Here is a 22,757-nt window from a genome sequence, read left to right as displayed (position 1 = left end):
TTAAGGATCTCTACCATAAGCCAATTGTTGATTATTATTTATTTAGCAGACGTTGCCTTTCTATCCATGTCTGAACTTTTTCTTTGTGCCTTTAGCCTACCAATGCATATATTTATTTTGTTGTTTAAAGGATCTTGGTTGGGGATCCTGCTGGCTCAGTAGGTTAGAGCTTGTGACTCTTGATCTCGGAGTCATGAGTTCAAGCCCCATGTTGGGCATAGAGATTATTTTAAAAGAAAAATCTAATTAATTAGTTGCCTAATTAATTAATTAAAGCATCTTTCTGCACCCATCCAGTGGCTTTCCATAAGGCCTTCCATGCACGTATCATTTCCTTCCCCTCTATATGCCTTTGTTAGGCAAAGAAGACCTTTCTGTCTAGGAGTGAATCTGGGTTTTGTGGGAATGCTCTTTAAGAGCATTAATTTCAAAGACAAGTTGTACAGAAGTGAACATTTATTTGCAATGAGGAAAGAAATCACAAAAATGGCAACTTTTAAGAGTTGACAAATACAAAAGTCAGAAAAATAGCAATAATATTTGTATTCACTGCTTAACACATCACTGTGAAACTTTTTTCTCTCCATTTTTTGGCTGTATAGTCTTTGTTGCCCTTTCATGTAACAATTCTGTGATATTTTCTAAAAATAGAATAAAAAGGTAATTCATTGTTTATTACAGAAAGGTTGACCAGAATATGGTTTTTCTTATTGACAGATTAGCAAAGTTCCTTTCATTCTCACAACTTGTTATTGCTAACATTATATAAGTTTTTAAGATTATTGTCAACTTTGGGAAAAACCTCTATCAAGTATCCTTTAAATTACAAGGCTTCATTTTTTCCTGTACATTGGCTACTTTGAAATACTCTTTGAACACATTTATATCATGATGCAGAGTAAGTTGGCCCGGTAACATCTTTGTATACAAGGATGGTTAACATTACTCAAACACACAGAGACGTGACTGAGAACCACGTGACTATATTCCGCTAATCTTAAAATGAATGTATCACCAATTTAACTTCTTTCTACAGATCCCTAAAATGCCTGCACCCACTCTAACTCTACTGACAGGGAATCATGATGGGGGAAAGTTGAGATGGAAAGAGACTGTGGTTTTAACAATATGGGTTAAAGTGATGAAAATATCTTGTCTTTGCACACTTTATAAAAATAATTGGTCATTTAGAACAAAGTTGGAGTAGTCACACTTCCAATTTCAAAATATATTACAAAGTTACAGTAATCAAAACAGTGTGATACTGGCATAGTGATAGGCAAATAGACAATGGAATAGGATAGAAAGCCAGAAATAAATATTCACATATAAGGTCAAGTGATCTTTGACAAGAGTGCCAAAACCATTCAATGGGGAATGAAGGAGAGGGTCTTTCCAACAAATGGTGTTGGGAGCACTAGCTACCCAGTTGTGAAAGAATGAAGATGGCCCCTTGTCTCATACCATGTACAAAAATTAACTCAAAATGGATTAAGACCTAACAGAATAAAACTCTTTGAAGAAAACAGAAGAGGAAAGCCTCATGACACTGGAGTTGGCAGGGATTTCTTGGATGTGACACCAAAAGTATAGGCAAAAATAGACCAATGAGACTACATCAAAGTTTTACAATTTTGTGCATCAAAAGACACAGTCCATAGAGTGAAAAGGCAGTCTACAGAATGGGAGAAAATATCTGCAAGTCGTATATCTGGTAAGGGGTTAATATGCAGGATATGTAGAGAACTGCACCTCAACAACAAAAGATCAAATAACGTGATTTAAAAATGGGCAAAGGACTTGAATAGACATTTCTCCAAGGATATATAAATGGCCAGTAAGCATATGAAAAGACACTCATCATCACTAAGAAAGAAATGCAAATCAAAACCATAATGAGATACTACTTCACATACATCAGGAACTACTATCAAAACAAAAACAAAACCCCAAAAACCAAAACCCAGAACAAAAACACCAAAACCAGAAAATAGCAAGTGTTGGCAAAGATGTGGAGAAATTGAAACCTTTCGTGCTGTTGGGATTATAAAATGACATAACTGCTGTGGAAGACAAAAGATTTCTCAAAAAAATAAAAATAGAACTACTGCATGATCCAGCAGTCTGCCTTCTGGGTACACATGCAGAAGAATTGAACTGTTTGCATACGCATCTTCACAGAAGCCCTCGTCACAGTAGCCAGGAGGCAGAAGCAACCCAAGGGTCCATGGGTGGATGAATTGAAAAACAAAAGGTGGCGTATACATACTGCGGAGTATTAGCCATGAAAAAGAAGGAAATCCGGTCACATACACAGCATAGATTGAATCTTGAGAATACTGTGTTGAGTGAAATAAGCCAGTCCCAGAAAGACAAATACTGGGTGGTCTCACTTAAATGAGGTATCTAAAGTAGTCAAATTTATATAAATAGAAAATAAAATAGTGGTTACAAAGGACCAGAGGAGAGGAAGAAGGGAAGTTGGTTAATGGGTATAGAATTTCAGATTTGCAAGATAAAAAAGCTCTAGAGATCGGGAGATCTGTTTCACAGCAACATGAATATGCTTAATGCTACTGAACCATACAACTGGTTAAGATGGTAAATTTCATAACAGGTGTATTTTACCACAATTAAAGAAGAAGACAAAAACACACTGCAACAGAAAAAAGCAGGGAGATCATTTGGGCACAGTGCCAGGACCCCTTGAAGGGCTTCGGGAGAGCCTCTGTTTTCGAACTCCTGTGTCTCTTAGGCAAGCCATACAGTTAACAGTTTATTTTGTACTTTCTGGTTGACTATCCTGTGTACATGTTTTATCTTCTTTCAATTAGAGGTTTTTTGTTTTCTCTTGTTTTACGATTTTATTTATTTGACAGGGAGAGACACAGTGAGAGAGGGAACACAAGCATGGGGGGGGGTGGGAGAGGGAGAAGCAGGCTTCCCGCTGAGCAGGGAGCCTGAGGCAGGGCTCCGCGCGGGGCTCCATGTGGAGCTCGATCGCAGGGTCCTAGGATCTTGACTTGAGCCAAAGGCAGATGCTTAACAACTGAGCCACCCAGGCGCCCCCAACCAATTAGAGGTTTTTAAGTATCATCTTCTTTTGCACCCTGTAAATACTTAGATTTGTACTGTTCATTTATTCCTTTGCTAATTCGTTTGGTCCTTCATCCGGCAAATACTAACTGAATTCCTTCTGTGTACTAGATCCGGAAGTAAAAGCCACATAGTCTGTGCTTAAGAAGCTCAGAGTTTAGAAGTACAAAGTGAATGGGTGACAACAGCAACAGGGCATGAAGCTGCTACCCCAGACGTGTGCACAGGGAGCCAGAAGCACAGAGGACAGCAGCCTCAACCCTCAGTATCAAGGAATTCTTCCTTTAAATGCAAATTTGATCTTGGAGTTTTGGTTCTAAAGAATTCGAGAATTTTTTTTAATGTTCCCTAAAATTAGGTCTGCTAGCATTCTAATTTCTAAATGTAGTAAGAGTATAAATGCTAACATTCTGTTTTCCAGCTAGAAGCTTTGGCTACTATATCCACCTTCTCATTTTGTTGGGATTTAAGAATCCTGAAAAACTTAGCTCTTAAATTTGTATTGTTTCTTGTCAGCCTTCGTTGTTGCCAGCATTTGATAGTACTGGAAGTTGATAAACTTAGAAAAGTCTTTACCTTTTCAATGTTCTCTCCATGGCAAACTCCTACTCATTTTTTAGACTCTGTTCATAATCTCATATCCCCTGTGAAATCTTCTGTGACTCTCCCAGCACTTAGTTCTTTGTATTCCTGCGGCATAACTATCTTGTGTCTCTGTTCTTTATTTATGGCACTTACCGCGCTGTTTTTTAAGGGGGCAGGTCAGAGGGAGAGGGAGAATCTTAAGTAGGCACCACGCCTAGTGCTGAGCCCAACACCAGGCTCGGTCTCACAACCCTGAGATCATGACCTGAGCTGAAATCACGAGTCAGAAGCTTAACTGAAGAGCCATCCAGGCACCCCTGCCATACTGTATTTTAACTATGTTTCTGTCCTTGAGGGTGTTAAAAGTCATCTTTGTATCCCCCAGGGCCTCGTTCTAGCATAGTATATAATGTGTGGTGGACACTTTAAAATTTGCACAAAAACCAAAAAGTTTCTTGACTGTATGAATGAATGGTAGGTCCAGAATTTGAAGTCTTATTTTTGAAAGAGTTGATTGGCCTTACTTTATTTCATGGTCACAGCTATTATTCTTAACAACAACTTCTAATCTGATGATAGAATCACTTGTACCTCCTAAATATATTCCCCACCTCTCCCCCCTCTACTTGGTCACTCCCTCACCTAGATGGCCACAGTTGCCTTCCAGTTTGTCTCTCTGCTTCTGCTCTGGATCTTGTAGAGTGTATTCTCCATGTACGAGCAGGATGAGCCTTTCAAAACATTAATCTGATCCTGTCTCTCCTAAAGTGGTGGTAAGACCTCCATGGGTCCTTGAAATGTGTACTTAGGGAGGGTTTGGAGACTTTGCCCCACTTTATAGGATATCCAGTAAAAGGTACCCAGGTTCCATATTAAACTTGTAGTTTTATTTATTTTTGCTATCATGTGTTTAAAGGATATTAATAATTTTGCTACTCAAGTTCTTTGGCTACAAATAACTAACTTAATTTATAATTACCTGAGATTTTTTTAACAGTTAGCATTTTTAGGAATTTTTGTAAAGTGAGAATTGTTTTTAAATGTCTCTGCCTTTTGGCTTAGATCAAGTGTAAATCCCAAATTTAACAGTGAATGAAAGTCTTGGGTTTGGGGCACCTGGGTGGCTCAGTCAGTTAAGCATCTGACTCTTGATCCCAGCTCAGGTCTTGATCTCAGGATCACGAGATGAGGCCCTGGGTTAAGAGAAAAAGAAAAAAAAAATTCCTGGGTGGTTATATTTCAGGACATTTAAGCCTTTATTAATTTTTGTGGTTATAATTTTCTTTTTGTATCTTTGACTTAGAAGTATATTTTTTCAGGTCCTAAATATTTTTCTAGTCTCCTGACAAGCTGGTAGACGATAGTCCTTAAGTGGAAAATAAGTAATGGATAAAATAGTGCCATTTGGTCTCCTGTTTTAAAATTCTTCTGTGACTTTCCACTCTTCTTTTGTTTCTTTTTAAAAATATTTTTATTTTATTTATTTGTCCAAGAGAGGGAGGGAGATAGAGTACACAAGCAGGGGGGAGTGGCAGGCAGAGGGATAAGCATGCTCCTGGCTGGGCAAGGAGCCCAATGTGGGACTTGATCCCAGGACCCTGAGACTATGACCTGAGCCAGAGGCTCAACTGACTGAGCCACCCAGGCATCCGACTGTCCACTGTTCTTAAAAGAACATCCTTGGGACGCCTGGGTGGCTCAGTTGGTTGGACAACTGCCTTCGGCTCAGGTCATGATCCCATCCCGGGATCTAGTCCCGCATCAGGCTCCCAGCTCCACGGGGAGTCTGCTGCTCCCTCTGACCTTCTCCTTGCTCGTGCTCTCTCTCACTGTCTCTTTCTCAAATAAATAAATAAAATCTTTAAAAAAAAAAAAAAAAGAACATCCTTGTCGTGGCCTGCAAGACCTAGTATGATCTAGCTCCTCTTACTCTCAGATGCATCTCATACTTTGCTCCCCTGCTCACATGTTCTAGCCTCCTGATCATCCCTCTTGTTCTTTTAAGCTAGCAGGTTGCTTTTGAACTCAGTTTAAATGTCCAGCCTGAGATAAGCCTTCCCTAACCACCTTATCTAAAGTGAGCCTCCCTTAGTTATTCTGTATGCCATCAAACACTTCATTTCCTTATCAGTGATTTCCTTCTCCTGCAAGGATGTTGGCTGCACATGGACAAGAACCTTTCTGGTACGGTTCACTAACTCAACTAGCGTGGACTCAGGCACACAGAAAGCATTGAGCACATACTTGTTGAACAAATGAAGTTATGTTAATAGATTTTGTAATTTAACCATCCTTGTATTGTTGGTATAAACCCTGCGTGGTCATAGGGAACTGTTCTTTTAAAACTGCCGAATTCTATTTGTTGATATTTTACTTAGGATTTTTATATTTGTCTTCGCAAGTGAAGATTGATCTATAGTTTTATTTTTTGTACCATCTCAGTTCAGATGGGTATCAGGAATATGTTAGCCACAGAGAAGAAATTAGGAAGCTTTCCCTGTTGTCTCCATAATTTTGGGAATAGTAGGGATGACATGGAAATTATCTGATAGAAGTTTGGTAGAATTCACCCAGAAAACCATTTGTGCCTGATGTAGTTTTAGTGGCTACTTCTTGGAATACCTTACAGATTTCTGCTGTGGGTTTTTGTTGTTATTTTCATAATTTTTCTTGAATTGATTTTAGTAATTTCTATTTTCCTTGATTATTCTTTATTTTCCCTCTATTTTATTTACTCGTCAAGTTTATTGATGTGAAGTAATGTATAATTCTCTTAAAATTTAAAAAATATTCTCCAGGGTACCTGGGTGGCTCAGTTGGTTAAGCATCTGACCCTTGATTTCAGCTCAGGTCATGATCTTGGGGTTGTGAGATTGAGCTCTGTGTCAGACTCCACACTCAACAGGGAGTCTGCTTCTGTATTGCCCTCTCTCTGCCCCTCCCCCTGCTCATGCTCATGCTCCTCTCTCTAAAAAAAAATAAATCTTAAAAAAAAAAATTACTCTGCAGGGGCACCTGGGTGACTCAGTGAGTTAAGCTGCTGCCTTCAGCTCAGGTCATGATCTCAGGGTTCTGGGATCAAGTCCCGCATTGGGCTTTCTGCTCAGCAGGGAGCCTGCTTCTCTCTCTCTCTCTCTTTGCCTGCCTCTCTGTCTACTTGTGATCTCGCTCTGTCAAATAAATAAATAAATAAATAATTAAATATAAAAAAAAAATACTCTCCAGATCTGTAGTTATAATGCCCTCTTTCTGAGCCCTAATGTTAATTTATGACTTCCCTCTTCCTTTTTTAAAATTTGATCAGATTTTCCTTTTTTTTTTTTTTTTTTAAGATTTTATTTATTTTAGAGAGTAAGAGAGAACATGAGTTGGGGGCAGAGGGAGAGGGAGAAGCAGACCCCTTGCTGAGTAGTAGAGTCCTGATGCGGGACTTGATCCCAGGACCCTAAGATCATAACCTGAGCTGAAGGCAGATGCTTAACCGACTGAGCCACCCAGCCGCCCAATTGATGAGATTTTCCAAAGGATTATATACCTATATTTTTTAGAGCAAAAAAGGTGTTAGTTTGATTAGTCTACTCTTCTTTGATTTTGCTTTATGTTTATGCTTTTATCATTATAAATTTCTTTTTGGTTTGTTACTTGTTTTCTAGATTGTTGAGTTAAATGTTCAGTTCTCTATCTTTCTTTTATTAAAGATTTTATTTATTTATTTATTTATTTGTCAGAATGAGAGAGAGAGCACACAAGCAGGGGGAGTGGCAGCCAGAGAGAGAAGTAGGCTCCCCTCTGAGCAAGGAGCCTGATGTAGAGTTCGATCCCAGGACCCCAGGATCATGACCTAAGCTAAAGACAGACACTTAACTGACTGAGCCACCCAGGCATCCCTATTTATTTTGGTTTGGGGGGAGGAGCAGAGGGAGAGGGAGAATCTTAAACAGGCTCTTGCTTGATCTCATGACCCCGAGATCATGACCTGAGCTGATACCAAGAGTCAGGCGCTTAACCACGTGAGCCACCCAGGTGCCCCAGTTCATTATTTTTTCATCTTGTTTCCTAGTAAAAATATTTCAGTATATTGTCACCAAGGGGCCAACTTTGAAAGATAACACACATATGAGTGTCTAAGTTTTGGTTTATTTGTTTAAAAAAGTAAACTTTGGGGGCACCTGGGGACTCAGTTGAGCATCTGCCTTTGGTTCGGGTCATGATCCCAGTCCTGGGATTGGGTCCCCCATCGGGCTCCCTGCTCTTTGCCTCTCTCTTGTCTCTTATGAATAAATGAATAAAACCTTTTAAAAAAAGTGAAACTTTTTTGTTACTTTGTATCCTCATATTATAATAGATAGTACAGTTTAAAAACACTGTCTTATGGTCAATATGAAAAAGTACAGCAAATATATCACGAAGTCCAAAATGTCTGGAAATACAGTGAAAGTAATGGGTTTATTTCAGCTATTTCTTTTCTTTTTCTTTTCTTTCTTTTTTTTTTTTTTTTTTTAGATTTTATTTATTTATTTGACAGACAGAGATCACAAGTAGGCAGAGAGGCAGGTGGCGATGGGGTGGGGAGCAGCGCTGAGCGGAGAGCCCAATGCAGGGCTCGATCCCAGGACCCTTACATCATGACCTGAGCCGAAGGCAGAGGCTTTAACCCACTGAGCCACCCAGGCGCCCCTATTTCAACTATTCCTTCAGATGAGCAAGTGAACTAATTGCTGTAAGGTTAGAGGTATCTCACAAAACAAAGCTCTCTAGAAGTTGAAGGAAACATTCATCCTATTCTTTGAAAATAGAATTACTATTTTGTTTCTAAACGTGGTTATGTTTTCTGGCCTTTCATGCAGCTTGTTTAGCACTTTTAAGGTGACACATACACACATACATATATTTATACAATAATATTCTGCATTGGGAAATGGAAACTTAGCAAAATTATAAGGAAACCATGTCCATCCCAAATTAAAACAAGGCAGCTGTACAGTCTCCATGCGTTTGAACATGGGGCGCATGCGCCACATAAGTAAGCTTTCCGTAACTCATCTGGAAGGTATTGGAAGGATAAAAATAGACTAAATATTCAAAATTTCCATCCAAGGAGTTTCCTGCTTTTGCCTACAACTCAATTGTCAGTCTGGGTCCTGGCTCTTGCCCTACTCCGGGCTGGGCGGCGAGAAGACAGTGGAAGCCTTTTATGCCAGCCAGATCATTGAGGCATTGGCTCCGCCTGTCCTGAAACAGCTCCTTTCCTGTTCTTCCGTAGGAATGGAAAAAGCAAGGGAGGAAGTCTATAGGAAGACGAGACCCAAAAGCCAGGATGACAAACGTGTGGGATTTAGGAAGGAATCATAGGTTCCTTTTCGAGGAAGGCTGGGCTTGCAGACTCCACAGGTTCCCTGCCGGATGGCGTGTCAGGTTACACTTGGTCAGCCTTGTTCATTTGGGAACTCACACTGGGGATCCCAGTGTTCTTGGTTTTTGGAGATGGATGGAGTTTTGAGTCGCGGGGCACTTTTGCCTGCTCTCTGTCGTGTAGTTGCTTTATTTCCAAAGCAGTCCTTCGAACAGATACATGGAGGGGAGTTCCTGGAAACGCTGTGACTTCCGTTCTTTCTATTTGGGTGGCCAATCTCCTTTGCCCGGCACTTCTGAATGGAAGTCCAGGTCATTCATTCATTCATTCATTCACCTACTGCATGGGGCCTCAGGCAGCAGTGAGGGAAGATGTGGTGTTTGTCCTTATATACACCGTAGGAAGAGCAACAATAGGGAAATTTTTACGCAAACAATAAATGGTGATTCTGACCAATGTTACAAAGAAGCCGTGAAGGATGTCATGGGAGTGTTGGATAGGGAGGCCTGGTCTCCACCAAGAGGGTCAAGAAGGCATTCCTGGAGTAATGACTTACTTTCGAGATGGCAAGGATAAGATGAACAGAACTGCTAAAAGAAAGAAGCCAAGTGCAGTGTTTTTGAGCGGAAGGAACCAAAGATACCATCTAGTAAGGTCCAGTCTTTACATTCCAGTCAGAAAACTGAGCGTGGGGAGGTGAAGGGATTTGCCTAACTAAGTTTGCACAGCCTGTTGGCCCCAGGGCAAGAGACGCAAACCCAGTCTGGCTTTCTTAGGTGCGTGTAAATCAAGAGTGCATGTAGCCAGGAGAAGGGACCGGGTATGATAGGGAAAGTAGGTAGGTTTTAAATTTCATCCTTACTCTTGTCAGCTGCAGAGCTCCTTCCTCAGGTGGGAGAGGGGATTAAACAGGCCTGGAATCTTCCCTATCCTAGAGGAAGTCAGCTCGCTAAAGCTGCAGCATCGATTTTTTGGGGGGGACTAGGGAAGGAGGTATCTAACACACATACACCCAAAAGAATACATGTGAACTTCAGCTGGGAGACCGGTCCCTGTTCTGCTTCTGTCTCGCTGTGTGATTTGAGATTAGTCACTTAACCTCTCTGAATTGCCAGTTTCCGTTTGTACTTGGGTGCGTTTCCTTTTAGTCTTCTCCGGTGCATTTTAGGAGCTTGTCAGAGATCAGTTGTGCCCTGTATTTCGCCTTAATCTTTAAAAACTAGTCTCTTGTTTGGCTAAAGCATTGTTTAAGCCCCCTTTTAAAGAGCAGTTTGCCAGCCCATGCTTGCCCAAACAACTAGAGAATAACTGTAGCAAGGAAGCCAAGCTCTAGGATCTGCAAGAATCGTTAGCAACTGAGCATATTTCTATAAACCAATAAAGGTTTTTAAATTTTGTTCATCTGTTACCCTTATGCTGTTGCCACTTTCACATTCAGTGTGTGTAGGCGGAGAGTATGAGATAACAGCCTTTCACAAATGAAAGTGAGTGGAAAAGGGCTGCTTTCCCTTTAAGGCAGTTTCAACCCCAGCTCCCTCCCCTTTCCTGATTGACAAACCTACCCGAAGTCACATGATCCGCCTCTATTTGAAGGTCACAAAAAGCTGCTTCCTTTAGAGACAGAGGGGGAGAGAGAGAGCAAGAGGGAGAGTGAGTGAGAGAGAGTTAGTTCAAGCCAAAATGGCCGACAGAGTCTCTGCTGGTTTCTGAATATTTAAAATACAAAAAAACAGATAGACAAAAAGAAATCATTTTTTGGACCTTTTTTCATTTCCATTTCTACCTTGTATGCCTCAATTTGCTGGATTTAAGCACTGCTGCACTTTATGAGGTTGGTAAATATTTTCAATTTTTTTAAACCAATTGATTTATATGGATCTTGTCTAACCGTTTTCACTAGTGGTGTTGCAAATGGACATTTGTCTAGCATGGAGACTGGCTTCAGACATTTCGTGAATCTGTGTAAATCAGACCCGTGATGTACTTTTGGTTCGGCATTTTAGAAATGGAAAAGCCTTGGTAGAATATTTAAATTTTGAAGTGATTTAATTGCACTTTTAATTTATATACAGATTTTCATCCTCATTTCTTCTTGCAAATAAATGAAACTGCGAATAACTGGAAATTTGATATTTAGAAAGAGGTTTTTAAAAAACACAGACCTCTCCCTGCCCCCTTAAATCTGCTGCAAAAATTTGCATAAATATAAATGGGTTTGCATTCTTTCGGCTGCTAAGGCCGACAAAGGATCTGGGAGGGCAAGCACTACCACGGGAAAGCCTTTTTTTTTTTTTTCCTTCTCCCTTAAAGCTAGGCCATCCTTCCTAGAGAGATGTAGAACCTAAAATAAGACCTGATACATTTTAAACATCAGGCTGGGGGCGAGTGAACGAACACCAGGAGGTTTGGGGTTTGTAGATTCCCCTGCTTGAAAACCTCCCAAGCAATGTGTGGATCACCCCTGTCTTCGCTGCGCGCGCTCATTTGCACTGGGTCTGTGTGTGTGTTCTCAAATGTGCAGCCAGATGCGCTTTTATTTTGATCGTGGTTTGAACCAAATGGTAGGACTGTCTTGTAAACATGGTGTGTTAAAGATCTAAACAGCTATTCACCCCATTAGAAATGAATTCTTTATCAGCTTCTCCCGGTAGACTGCCCTCTTCCATTTCTCACGGGTTAACATTTTTGTTTAATTTTACACAGACGAACTGGGCTTTTCAGCGCAAATTCAGCGTGTGTGTGTGTGTGTGTGTGTGTGTATGTGTTGTGTTTGCCTGTTTGGGTCATGTATCCATTGTTGAAGTGGTCATTTAGGGTCACATAAATAGGTAGCTGTATAGATGTGTATGTTAGTTACCCCCGAAACCGTGCGGTGCCCTCAAGTTAAATTCCATTACTCCCAGTACAGGATTCTAGAAAGCCTAGGAGCAGGGAGGGAAGAAAGCTGAAAACTTGCTTTCTCAGAGCCACCTCCCCCTATCATTGTAAGAGTGTGATGTAATGCTTCTCTCGTCTGGTGGGCTGAAAGGATCGTAGTTTGTGATGTGGCGGGGAAATTGCCCCCACCCCTGAGTAAATTACCCCACCCCCTCAGCACATCCCTGGCTCTGAGAGGCCTTGTTTTCTTTTCTTTTTTCTTTTTTTTCCCAATTTGTATCCTCCTGATTTATGCGTGGCATACTGGCATGAGAAAGAGACTGTTCTTCTAAATCTGTTACAAAGTATAGTTTAGAAAGGCATTTAAAATATGCAAATGGATGGAATTGTCATATCCCCATCATTAAATATGTAGACTTGGATTAAAGCTAATTAAGCAAAATGGAATAATTTTGATCAGAAGGGAGCAGTGTTTTTGTTTCCTTTTTAATTAATCTAATTATAAGATGCTTGTTGGTCCTGCAAGTGTTAAAAAAAAAAAAATGGAAGAAATGCTGGCCCGTTTTGAAAATTTGACAGTCTGGAAGAGGGTGTGTAGTGCTTTCAAAAGCTTTATTCACTGTTCAAATGGATTGGCCCCTTGTGCTGAAAATGGCCTGTTTCTTTGGGCCAATTGTGTGTAGATGAAGGGACTTTCACGCTAATTTAACAAAAAGACTCTGCATTTGAATACATAAAGATAATTAAAGTTCTCCATCTCTAAAGAGCAAGTATTTTATTGTTTTTTTAGAATTAATGTTATTATATTAGTAATGGAAATAAGTAGAGAAGTGACAGTTTAAATTCAGCGTACATCTTTTGGTGATATAAGTTCAGCTTTTGTGTAAGAGGGGTTTGGAAACATTCTATTAAAGAGGTATCTGGAACAAATTTCTCTTAAAAAATTTCTTTGCAGCTTGAATTTAAAGGAAAAGACATAGAAATTACCATAGTGATAAAGAGTGTTGCTTTGTGGTGAACCTCAAGAAAATTAAAGCTCTCATTATTGTTATTTTTTCTGAAAACGAAAGCGCTTATTTGGGGCTTTACCTGTTAGGTGATTCATTTTACACCCATTTCCTAAGTTGGCCTTAGAGGAGGAGAGTGAGAAAAACCTAAGCTTTCCATGTTTTGCCATTAGCTTGCTTTTGTGGACTGTGTAAACATGTGAATAGCAGGTTAATTCAGTTTGTGGGACCGAGGAACCAAAAGCAGGGTGCCTGTTCTCCCGCAAGGAGGAGGGTGGTCGAACGAACGTGAGCAGAATGCCGTCTGAGTCTCTGAAACGTTTTTATAAATATTCTTATCTCCTAGACAGGTTGAAAAGTGACATACATAAGACCTGGTTTCACGTATGTTAAGCGTTATGGCTCTGGTGAGTTTCAGAAGCTCAGCTGCCATTTTGGATCTAAGTTCCTGCAGAGCCAATCCTGATGGCACACCAAAACTGGGGTCATTCGGAAGCAAATAAAAATGAATAGGAAATCAAGCGTGCAGATGGATAGTGTTTAATTTGTGCCTTTTGTCGAAGCTTTCTTTCTGTTGATAGGGCGAAATGAAGCTTAAAAAACTTTATAGTGACATGGCTGATGTGTTGGAAGAGCAGAACCCAAGGAGATTAGAACTTGCATGTTACGGTTCTTAAAAACGAGACAGTGTATGCAGAGGAAGTTTCTTACCAGAGAAAATGTATGTGATTCTTACTTAGGACGCCCCCCCACCGTCCATATCTCCTTATGCTGGTTCTACTGGTGATACTATAGTAATGTCATTATTCACAACACTGCTCTGTCTCTGAAAGAAGTGTCATAGATTCATTATTAAGATCTACTGAAACGTCACAAAAATTGGTAGTGCTAACCTATCAGAAGTGGTATCTTGTTCTTACACTGTTTCTGTCCTTCCATCCGGGTTCCAGAAAGGAAGCGTCGGCATCTTTGATATTTAGTGGCAAACTCAACTCTCATTCAGCTTTGAACGGCCATTTGTTCTTTGTCACCACTACCGCCGTCCTTCAAAAACAAACTTCTAAAAACTGAAGCAGAGACTTCTAAGGCTTTTCCAGTTCATCACCTGTGCAAGAGATGCTCACAGAGTGATGTGTGATGGTGAGGCCTTCAGAGAAGGCTCCGCAGATCACAGTGGCAGTGGGTAGGCCTCACCCTAACCCTACACCCCATGTCTGGAACGTTTTGGAGAAATTTAATTTTTCTACATTAGCATAATCGTGGTTCTTAGCATAACCATGGTTCTTAGCATAACCATGTCCAGTTTAAACTGGGTAAGGCCCTGAGGCAATACAGATGAATGGGCCTTGTTCCTGCCCTCAAGAAGTACCAATCTAGCAAGGAAGATAATCAGATAAAGAGGCCATCATAGCTTGGTGCTGCGTGTGCGGTAGTGAAAGCAGGTACCTGACACAGAAGTATCCAGAACACCTGCATTAAGAGAGCCCTTATTTAAAACAGCTAAGTAATTACTCCTTTTTGGTCATCATTTGGATTATTAGACTTTCACTAAGTGTAACTTGTGATTTAAAGGCGGGGTTTCTGACATCTTTGGTTGGGGAGGGGGAAGCATATGCTGATTGTTTCCTCATACAGTTTTGTTTGTGGATTTACACCAGTCACCTTCTCTCACGCTCTTCTTGTGGTGGAGTCTGGTGGTGGAGTGGGCTGGGGTGAACTGAAGCCTCTTGGCCTGAAAAGGAGATTTAAGGCATGACAGGGAAATTTTAACATTTTCTTTCCTTCTTCCTTCGTATAGCCGTTCAGCTCTCATTTATTAACGCCGTGGCATGTGTCGGGTACTGTTGTAGGTGTTGTCACTGTTGTAAGTGTAAGAATTAATTTGGTCAGCCTTCGCCCTGAACTACCCCTTGGTTTGTGTGGAAGTACTCACCATCTGATGACTAACTGATCGCTTTGGGTTAGGACTGGGATAACACTGTAGCTCCTTTCATCTCCTAGTCTCTTTGCTGAGAATCAGGAAATGAATGGTAATGTTTGCTTCTGGTAGTTCCAGAGATTTCCATTGAAGGTTGGACGAGATAATCACTTTATTCTCCCTTTCCTTTGGCCATGCAAAAGTATCTCCTCAGAATTCTCTTTTAAATGAGCCCTGCAAACTTTGCAACCTAACTTGCCTCCCTCCTTACTCTGCCACATCCCTCACTTCTGCTGTTTTAATATCCCTTAATTGTGTCACTATCTGAAATTACATTATTTGTGTATGATGCATCACTCCCCACAAAACCATACCCTTTCCTGAGAGCAGATTTTTGTTTTGCTTGTTGCTCAGTCCCCAGCATCTAGAACTGGGCTTAACAGGTTGGCGTTAGACTGGAGTGTAAGGTCCCCAGGACCAGCTATGTGACCGTAAGTCCCCGTTTCTTCATCAGTAAAATGGGGATAATACACTGCTGTGAACCGTAAAGGAAATGTATGTAAGAGCCGGCACCTAGTTGCCTTGCTTAGTAAGTATTTCCTTCCCCTTTGCTCTGTCTCCCTTTGTTAAATAAACCAGAAAGAGTTTTTTGGCCCCACAGATGCCTCCATTCTTTCTCCTGGCTCACAGTATCATGAATCGTGTGCTTTGAGCTTCAGGCTGGATAAGGACAGGAGTAGTGCTGAGCCATTTATTTTTATTAAAAAGTCCCTACCTGCATTCCTGGGGTCTGATGTCGTCTCTTCATGCTCTCCAGTTTCCTGCAGGCTCTGCCTCTGTGATGTAGCCACATTTGTTTGGCTGCTTTTCATACATTCTGCGTTTTGCATCAAAAGGTTCTCAACAGTTTCAGATGAGTTGGTCCCAAGTTTACCAGGGAGAACATAAAATACAGTGTTTTCTCCTTCGTTGTGATTATTCTGAGCCTATACCTGTAAATTCTGTTTATTTAATGAAACTTAATAGTTTTGATTCAAAAGACAGATAAAAACTTAGGTCAATTGCCCACTTTACAATGGTGTCAAATAAATATAGATGTCCTAGAAATGGCTTTCATTCATTGACTTGAGAATTTAAAAAATATATATATATATTTATTTATTTGGCAGAAAGAGAGAGCCCAGGCAGGGGGAACTACAGAGGGAGAGGGAGAAGCAGGCTTCCCACAGAGCAGGGAGCCCACCTGAGCCAAAGACACATGTTTAACTGACTGAGTCACCCAGGTGCCCCTGGAATTTTTTTTTAACTCAGAAAACTATTATCTATTTACTCATTCAGCAAGTAATTATTGAGTACCTATTACATGATGGATATTAGGATAAGTGCTAGTATAGGAATAGGGTGAAGTTTCCTCCAGGTACCATTGCTGAAGTTACAAAGAATAGAAATACAAGGAGGCTGGCCAGTGTTTGGGAGTGTTGGATGATTACAAGGGAGGGACCGACATCCAACCCAAATAGAGGGACCAGCTTGTGCAAGGGCCCTGAGGCAAGAGAGGACATTGTCATACTTGGAGAACTACATATTGAGTGCTTGGACATGGTTAGAACATGAGGTACATAGGGAAAGAGATGGTCTGGGAAATGGGAAGCAAAGCTATAAAGATAAACACTGGCCAGATGCAGAAGGTCTGTAAGTCATGTTTGAAAGTTTTGATCTTAAGAATAGTTGAAGGGTCTTCAGCAGGAATGTCACCTGCTCAGATTAGGTTTTTGAAAGATGACTGTGGTTGCACTATAGGAAATGGCTGGAGAGTTGAGTGTAAGACCAGACAGTATTGCAGGCATCCCAGGTAATGGTGGCCTGAACTGGCAGCAGAGTTGGGAAGAAGTAGTTAAATCCAGAGATATTTAAGAAGGAGATTTCACAGTACCTGAGTACTAAGTATGGGGAAGTTAAAGGTGATGCCTCCCATCTCTGGCCTGGGCCACTGATGGGATGGTGGTCTCATTCACGGAGGAGGGGTCCATTCGGGAGACAGGTGTGGGGTTTAGATTATGAGTTCAATTCTGGAGTTGCTGAATTCTGAGACATCCAAATGAAGGTGTGGAGCTATTACGTATCTGTCTGGAGATAAAGATTTGAGAATTGTCAGTAGTCCCAAGTCCTCCAGCATTTTTCTTTTCAAGGTGATTTCTTTGGTAAGATGTCCAAAAATGGCAATGTGCAGTGCAAGGTGCTGTTAACTGCTGTTAAGAGGACACTATTTTGTAAAGAAGTTAAGACCACATACTCCCATTACCATGATGGTTGCCATTAGAAATACCAAAGGAGTTCAAGGAAGAGAAAGACTAATTTTGGTCAAGTTGATCATCGAAGGCTTTATGAGGAGCATGCGTTTGAGCCAAGCCTAAAAGGTTGGTGGGAATTGTGTAGAGTGGAGAGCAGTCCATCTGGAGGATTAGTTACGTCCTGGAAGGGTTGATGGGAGCTCAGAGATGTACAGGCGAGCCGGGAGACCTGCTCAGGAGTTGGGATTGCTCATCGTTTGGATGGCAGACAGATGGGACTTGAAAATATGATAACAAAGCATTCAGAGTGGTTTTGGGGAATTCTCAGTGGCAGTGGGGCAGAGGACTCCAGGGTGATTTAGACTCATGCAGGCCAGTTATGGCTAAGACTGCTGTGGCGTGGCTAGAAGAGGGACAGGGACTCCGGGATTTCAGGAGGAATGATGGGAATCTTCAGGAGGAGTGAAGATGTACTCCAGGTCAGACAGACATCCTGAGTTTACGAAGGCAGCGAGACTCCCAGAGGCTGCTGTGTAGCGGGCAGCTGGCAGTGTGAAGTTGAAGCTTGAGAAGGAGGTCAGAAGTGGAGATAAAGGATCGGAAGTCATCCACATAGACGTGATAGCTGACGCCGAGCGAGTGGATGAGCTCACCAGGGATGGGTGGCGAATGGAAAAGAGAACTGAGAATAGGTCCTTGGGGACAGGAAGAGAAAGAGGACCTGCGAAGGGATGAAAAGGAAGGTGATTGTGTCGGACAGTTTGGAATCATTGCTGAAGAGGAGGAAAGGACTTCTCAATCTCAGATGTGGTCAGCAGGAAGAACAGTATGTGGTTACGATAGCGTTCCCAAACCTAGTGTTGGGAGGTGTTCCAGTGGGAAGGGTTTGGGGATCATTAGGTTACTCCAGAACCATTCAGTAGAAACAGAATGTGAGGGACAGCTGGCTGGCTCACCCAGTAGAGCATGCGGCTCTTCATCTTGGGGTCCTCGGATGCAGCCCCATGTTGGATATAGAGATTGCTTAAATAAAATAAACTTAAAAAAAAGAAGAAGAAGAAATGGAATGTGAGTCATGTGTTAGTTAACATTTTCCAGGAGTCACATTAAAAAAGTAAAAAGGAGGTGCCTGGGTGGCTCAGTGGATTAAGCCTCTGCCTTCTGCTCAGGTCATGATCTCAGGGTCCTGGAATCGAGCCCCGCTTTGTGCTCTCTGCTCTGCGGGGAGCCTGCTTTCCCCTGCCTCTCTGCCTCCTTGTGATCTCTGTCTGTAAAATAAATAAATAAGATCTTTTTTAAAAATAAAGGTAAAAGGAACATGAAAATAATTTTAATAATAAATATTTTATTTAACCAAATATGTGCAAAATATTTTCAGTATAACATGAAATCAGTTTTTTTAAGATTTATTTATTTATTTATCAGAGAGAGAGGGAGAGAGAGCGAGCACAGGCAGACAGAATGGCAGGCAGAGGCAGAGGGAGAAGCAGGCTCCCTGCTGAGCAAGGAGCCCGATGCGGGACTCGATCCCAGGACGCTGGGATCATGACCTGAGCCGAAGGCAGCCGCTTAACCAACTGAGCCACCCAGGCGTCCCTGAAATCAATTTTAAAGTACTTAAATATTTAAATACTTAAAATCAGATGTTAGACATTCTTTTTTTTATACTAAGGCTTTGAAATCTGGTACGTATTTTATACTTAAAACACATTCAGTTTGAAAATGAAATTTTCATTGGAAATACTTGATCTGTATTTAGATTTCATAAAATTTACAGTTGAAAAAGTACACCCACATACCCAAGTTTTTCCAAACATACAAAAAGTTTTCCATTAATGGGAATGAGTATCAACTTTAAATTTTTAGTACTTGAACTAATATACAATTGAAATTCCATTTCTGAGTCACACCAGTCTTATTACAGGTGCACACTAGCCATGTGTGGCTACCATATTGGACACCGTGGGGTTTGTTGAGAAGTAAATGGGTTACCTTACCGCTAATGCACATTTTAAAAACAGCTAAAGCATCATAAAGCATTCTTACCGTCACAAAGCATTTCATAGACTGATGTTTCTTAGAATACATGTTGGATTCTGCTAGTGGAATTTTTAGAATTGGGAGGGTCAAATCCTAACTTTGCATGGGGAGGTGAACTTTTTTATTTTTATGCAAGTGCACAGATTCCAAAATTTAAAACAAATTTTAAAAATTGTTTTTGGCTTAAGTCAACAGAATGGCATGTTGGCCAGTTACGGATAAGACTGTTAAGTTCTTCAACGTGCCAATTTGTGTCACATGTCAGAATTGCTAGGTGCAGAGGCTTACACGGAAAAGCACATTCAGTTGCAGAGATGGGAGTTCTCCTGCCCCTTTTTTGATCTTGTTGAATTTTGGAGTCAGTGGGTTGATGGTGGCTCCAGGCAGAGATATAATGAAATTAGAATTTGAGTGTTCTTGGAAGCTTTTGGTAAGTGGTCCCAGCCATCTAGCATCAGTGGAGGTGTTTGAGAGGGGAAAGAAGTGCTGAAGGGCTAATTACTTCCTGCATGCTTTGGTCATCCGCAAGCTGTTTGGCCTTAGACTGTTACACTCATTTCGTATTTCTTGCCATCCTGGGCTAGTATAATATTTACTAAATATGAGTGGTTCGTAAAAAGCAGGTTCAAAGATTTTTATTTAATCATCCTATTGATTTAGATAGCTTTGTAGTCACTAATTAGACCTTTTAAGTAATAACCAGTGAAGATAGAAATTATCTTGAATTGTGGTCGGAACCCAACAAACCTTGTTCACGCTGGAGAGTGAGCCGTGGTTTTTTTTTAGTTGCTGCAGTTTCATTTCAGCGGTCAGAGGGGAGCCTGGTGTTCTGTAAAGAGCCCTGTAGGAGTTTGGGATGTCAGCTGTTCAGTGAAGTACTGTGTTTTGTTTTGTTTTTAATCAATATGGAAACGAATCCCTTCCATTTTTGTTTTCCTTTAGAAGTGCATTTGGGTTATCCATTTATGCCTCTGTCAAAACCAGACTGAATGGTGGTGGGTCTGAGCAACGTCCTGGACCATCCTGGACCGCTGTGATAAGACGGACACCTAGCGCAGGGTCCCTCGCCCTCCTCCCCATCTCCTCCCCCAAACAGAGCAGCATCTTGAACCTCCGTGCCATTGTGTGTGTGTTTTTTGTTTTTTGTTGTTTTTTTTTTTTTTGACTCCTTTGCTTACAGAAAATAGTTGCTGTTGTTTTTAGGCCAAGAAGTTCCTATGTATAAGCTGAAGTTAGATAGAATATTGGGTAACTTCAAACAGTGGCTTTCTGTGTGGCTGCCCAGTAAAAAACGCCGTTTGCATTAAGGCTCTGTACGTATGTGAATGTGTACACAGAAGCAAAAATAGGGACTTTCTGTTACTGTGTGTAATGTATTCTGATATATTCTATTTGTTAAAAGCAAACAAACAAACACAGCCTGGGGTACCTGGTTGGCAGCGGGTTAAGTGTCTGACTCTTTTTTTTTTTTAAGGTTTTATTTATTTATGTGACAGAGAGAGACACATTGAGAGAAGGAACACAAGCAGGGGGAGTGGGAGAGGGAGAGGCAGGCTCTCTAGTGAGCGGGGAACATGATGTGGGGCTTGATCCAGGACCCTGGGATCGTGACCTGAGCTGAAGACAGATGGTTGACTGAGCCGCCCAGGCGTCCCAAGTGTCTGACTCTTGACTTTGGCTTAGGTCATAATCTCAAGAGTCCTGAGATGGAGCAACGGGGAGTCTCTGAGATTCTTACTCTCCCCCTCTGCCCTTCCCTCTGTTTGCATGCACACTGTCTCTCTCAAGTAAATAAATAAACCTAAAAACAAAACAAAAAAACCCACCCCAACTCAAAAAAGCTGATCCCAACCCACTAATTTGATTTAAATTTTAATTTGATCCACTAAAGGTTGTCTCATGAGGTTTGAAGAAGTTTTAGGGAACCCCATGTGAGACATGAGACATCATATTCCACAGGTGCTGGTCTTGAGAATCAAATGTATCAGTTCACTGAGTTATCTCATCAACCATAGTCATAAGCAATTTTTTTTAATGTTAATTTGTTACTTTGGTGTGTGGGAAGTGGGTATTTTGATGACCAGAATGTTGTCCTCCATGCCCAGAGTGTTCCATTCAGATCAAAAAGGAGCTGACCATCCACATTGAAGAATGGAGATATGATATTCCTCTAGATTTTAGAGAACCTTAAGTAGTAAACACCTTTTTTTTTTTTTTAAAGATTTTATTTATTTTCTTTGACAGAGAGAGAGATCACAAGTAGGCAGAGAGGCAGGCAGAGACAGAGGGGGAAGCAGGCTCCCCGCTGAGCAGAGAGCCCGATGTGGGACTCCATCCCAGGACACTGAGATCATGACCTGAGCCAAAGGCCGCGGCTTAATCCACTGAGCCACCCAGGCGCCCCAGTAGAAAACACCTTTTAACAGATTATATTTTCTCTCTTGGAAAAGTCCCACAGAAAACACTGTTTCACTCATCTTTGGAGGGGGTAGGGGGCACTTCCCTGCCCCATCTCCAGGTTTCGTAAAGATGTTTCTTCTCTATTAACACATTCTGTTTTCACACAAACTTTAATACATTTGATAAGGTCAAGATTTCCTACAGTTTGTTGGGGTACTAATAGGTTTGCTTGTAAAAAAAAAAAAAAATTCCTTTCCTGATTCTGAATTAAACTGGTTTTTGCTCACTACAGGACTTAGAGTCGTTCAGATGCTAATATACACTGGGAATCTTAAGTAATGTGCAGATATAAAATCTTAAAGTACCAGGTTTTTGGTTTTTTAGACACAGTTTGAGGAAATGCATCATTAGCTTTACGTTTTGGTTATTCCTTTCTAAAACTATGTCCTGGTCACACAAGCTGTATTTGGCCCAAGTTCCTTCAGATGCTCTCCCATGGTAGTTTCCAGACTTGGGTTCTGGGGAACTGTGACACTGCAAAAGCAGTATTGGGAGCCAAATGAGTTACCTGTTGTAAACTTGCCAGGTAAAGGCATTTTTAAAAAACTCACTGTTTATTACCATTGTTTCAAAGAAAAAAACATTGTAACAGTTGAATGGAAGGTCTCAGAATCATAGACATCTCATTAAGTTGAATATAGCTTTATGAAAACCATTACGTAGGAAGTATAGATCGGCACAGGTACTAAAGGTCAGCGTTTGGGAACCACATCCTAATTATAGACCATCTCTTAGCATGTGTTACAATTAACTGTGTACTTCCTGGTTTTTATTAGCCTCACTCAAAGGAATAAACCTTACTTCAAGTTCTGGGACTGCCTGCCTTCATTCTTATTTACTGGCTACAGTGGTGATGATTTCATTGACTCATACTTTTTAAAAAATTACTTTGTTCCCTTGGCACAGACTGTAAGCAAGTAACCATTCTACTTTAAGAAAAGAAAAACCAATTCCATTAGGTGCTGAGCAGTTGTAGCATCTAAAGTAATCAAAACCTATAGCAAAGTTTATCTGATTTAATGAAATATATAATGATGGTGATTATGTAAAAGTGGCAAGTAGATCACAGAACTAAATAATATTACTTATGTACATTTTTGTCAGCTGGTTGGCTCTTTATGAGTTATGAA

General features: G+C 40.9%; 1 long non-coding RNA gene across 3 annotated transcripts in view; it reads left to right on the top strand.

The window, feature by feature from the left end:
- Nucleotides 1-22,757, top strand: part of LOC116592740 — a 150,053-nt gene that overhangs the window by 112,335 nt on the left and 14,961 nt on the right. The window contains exon 5 of one of the 3 annotated variants that reach the window (XR_004286598.1): nucleotides 7,453-7,462. The exons of the other annotated variants lie outside the window; for them this stretch is intronic. This is a non-coding gene — a long non-coding RNA (uncharacterized LOC116592740). Of the gene's footprint in view, nucleotides 1-7,452; nucleotides 7,463-22,757 lie in introns of those variants that run through there. 3 annotated transcript variants of the gene reach the window in all.

The sequence above is a fragment of the Mustela erminea genome, chromosome 6, assembly GCF_009829155.1.
Source record: "Mustela erminea isolate mMusErm1 chromosome 6, mMusErm1.Pri, whole genome shotgun sequence".
NCBI classification, from domain to species: domain Eukaryota; kingdom Metazoa; phylum Chordata; class Mammalia; order Carnivora; family Mustelidae; genus Mustela; species Mustela erminea.
The sequence above is the reverse complement of the archived record's forward strand: the minus strand, read 5'-3'. Positions and strand labels throughout refer to the sequence as shown.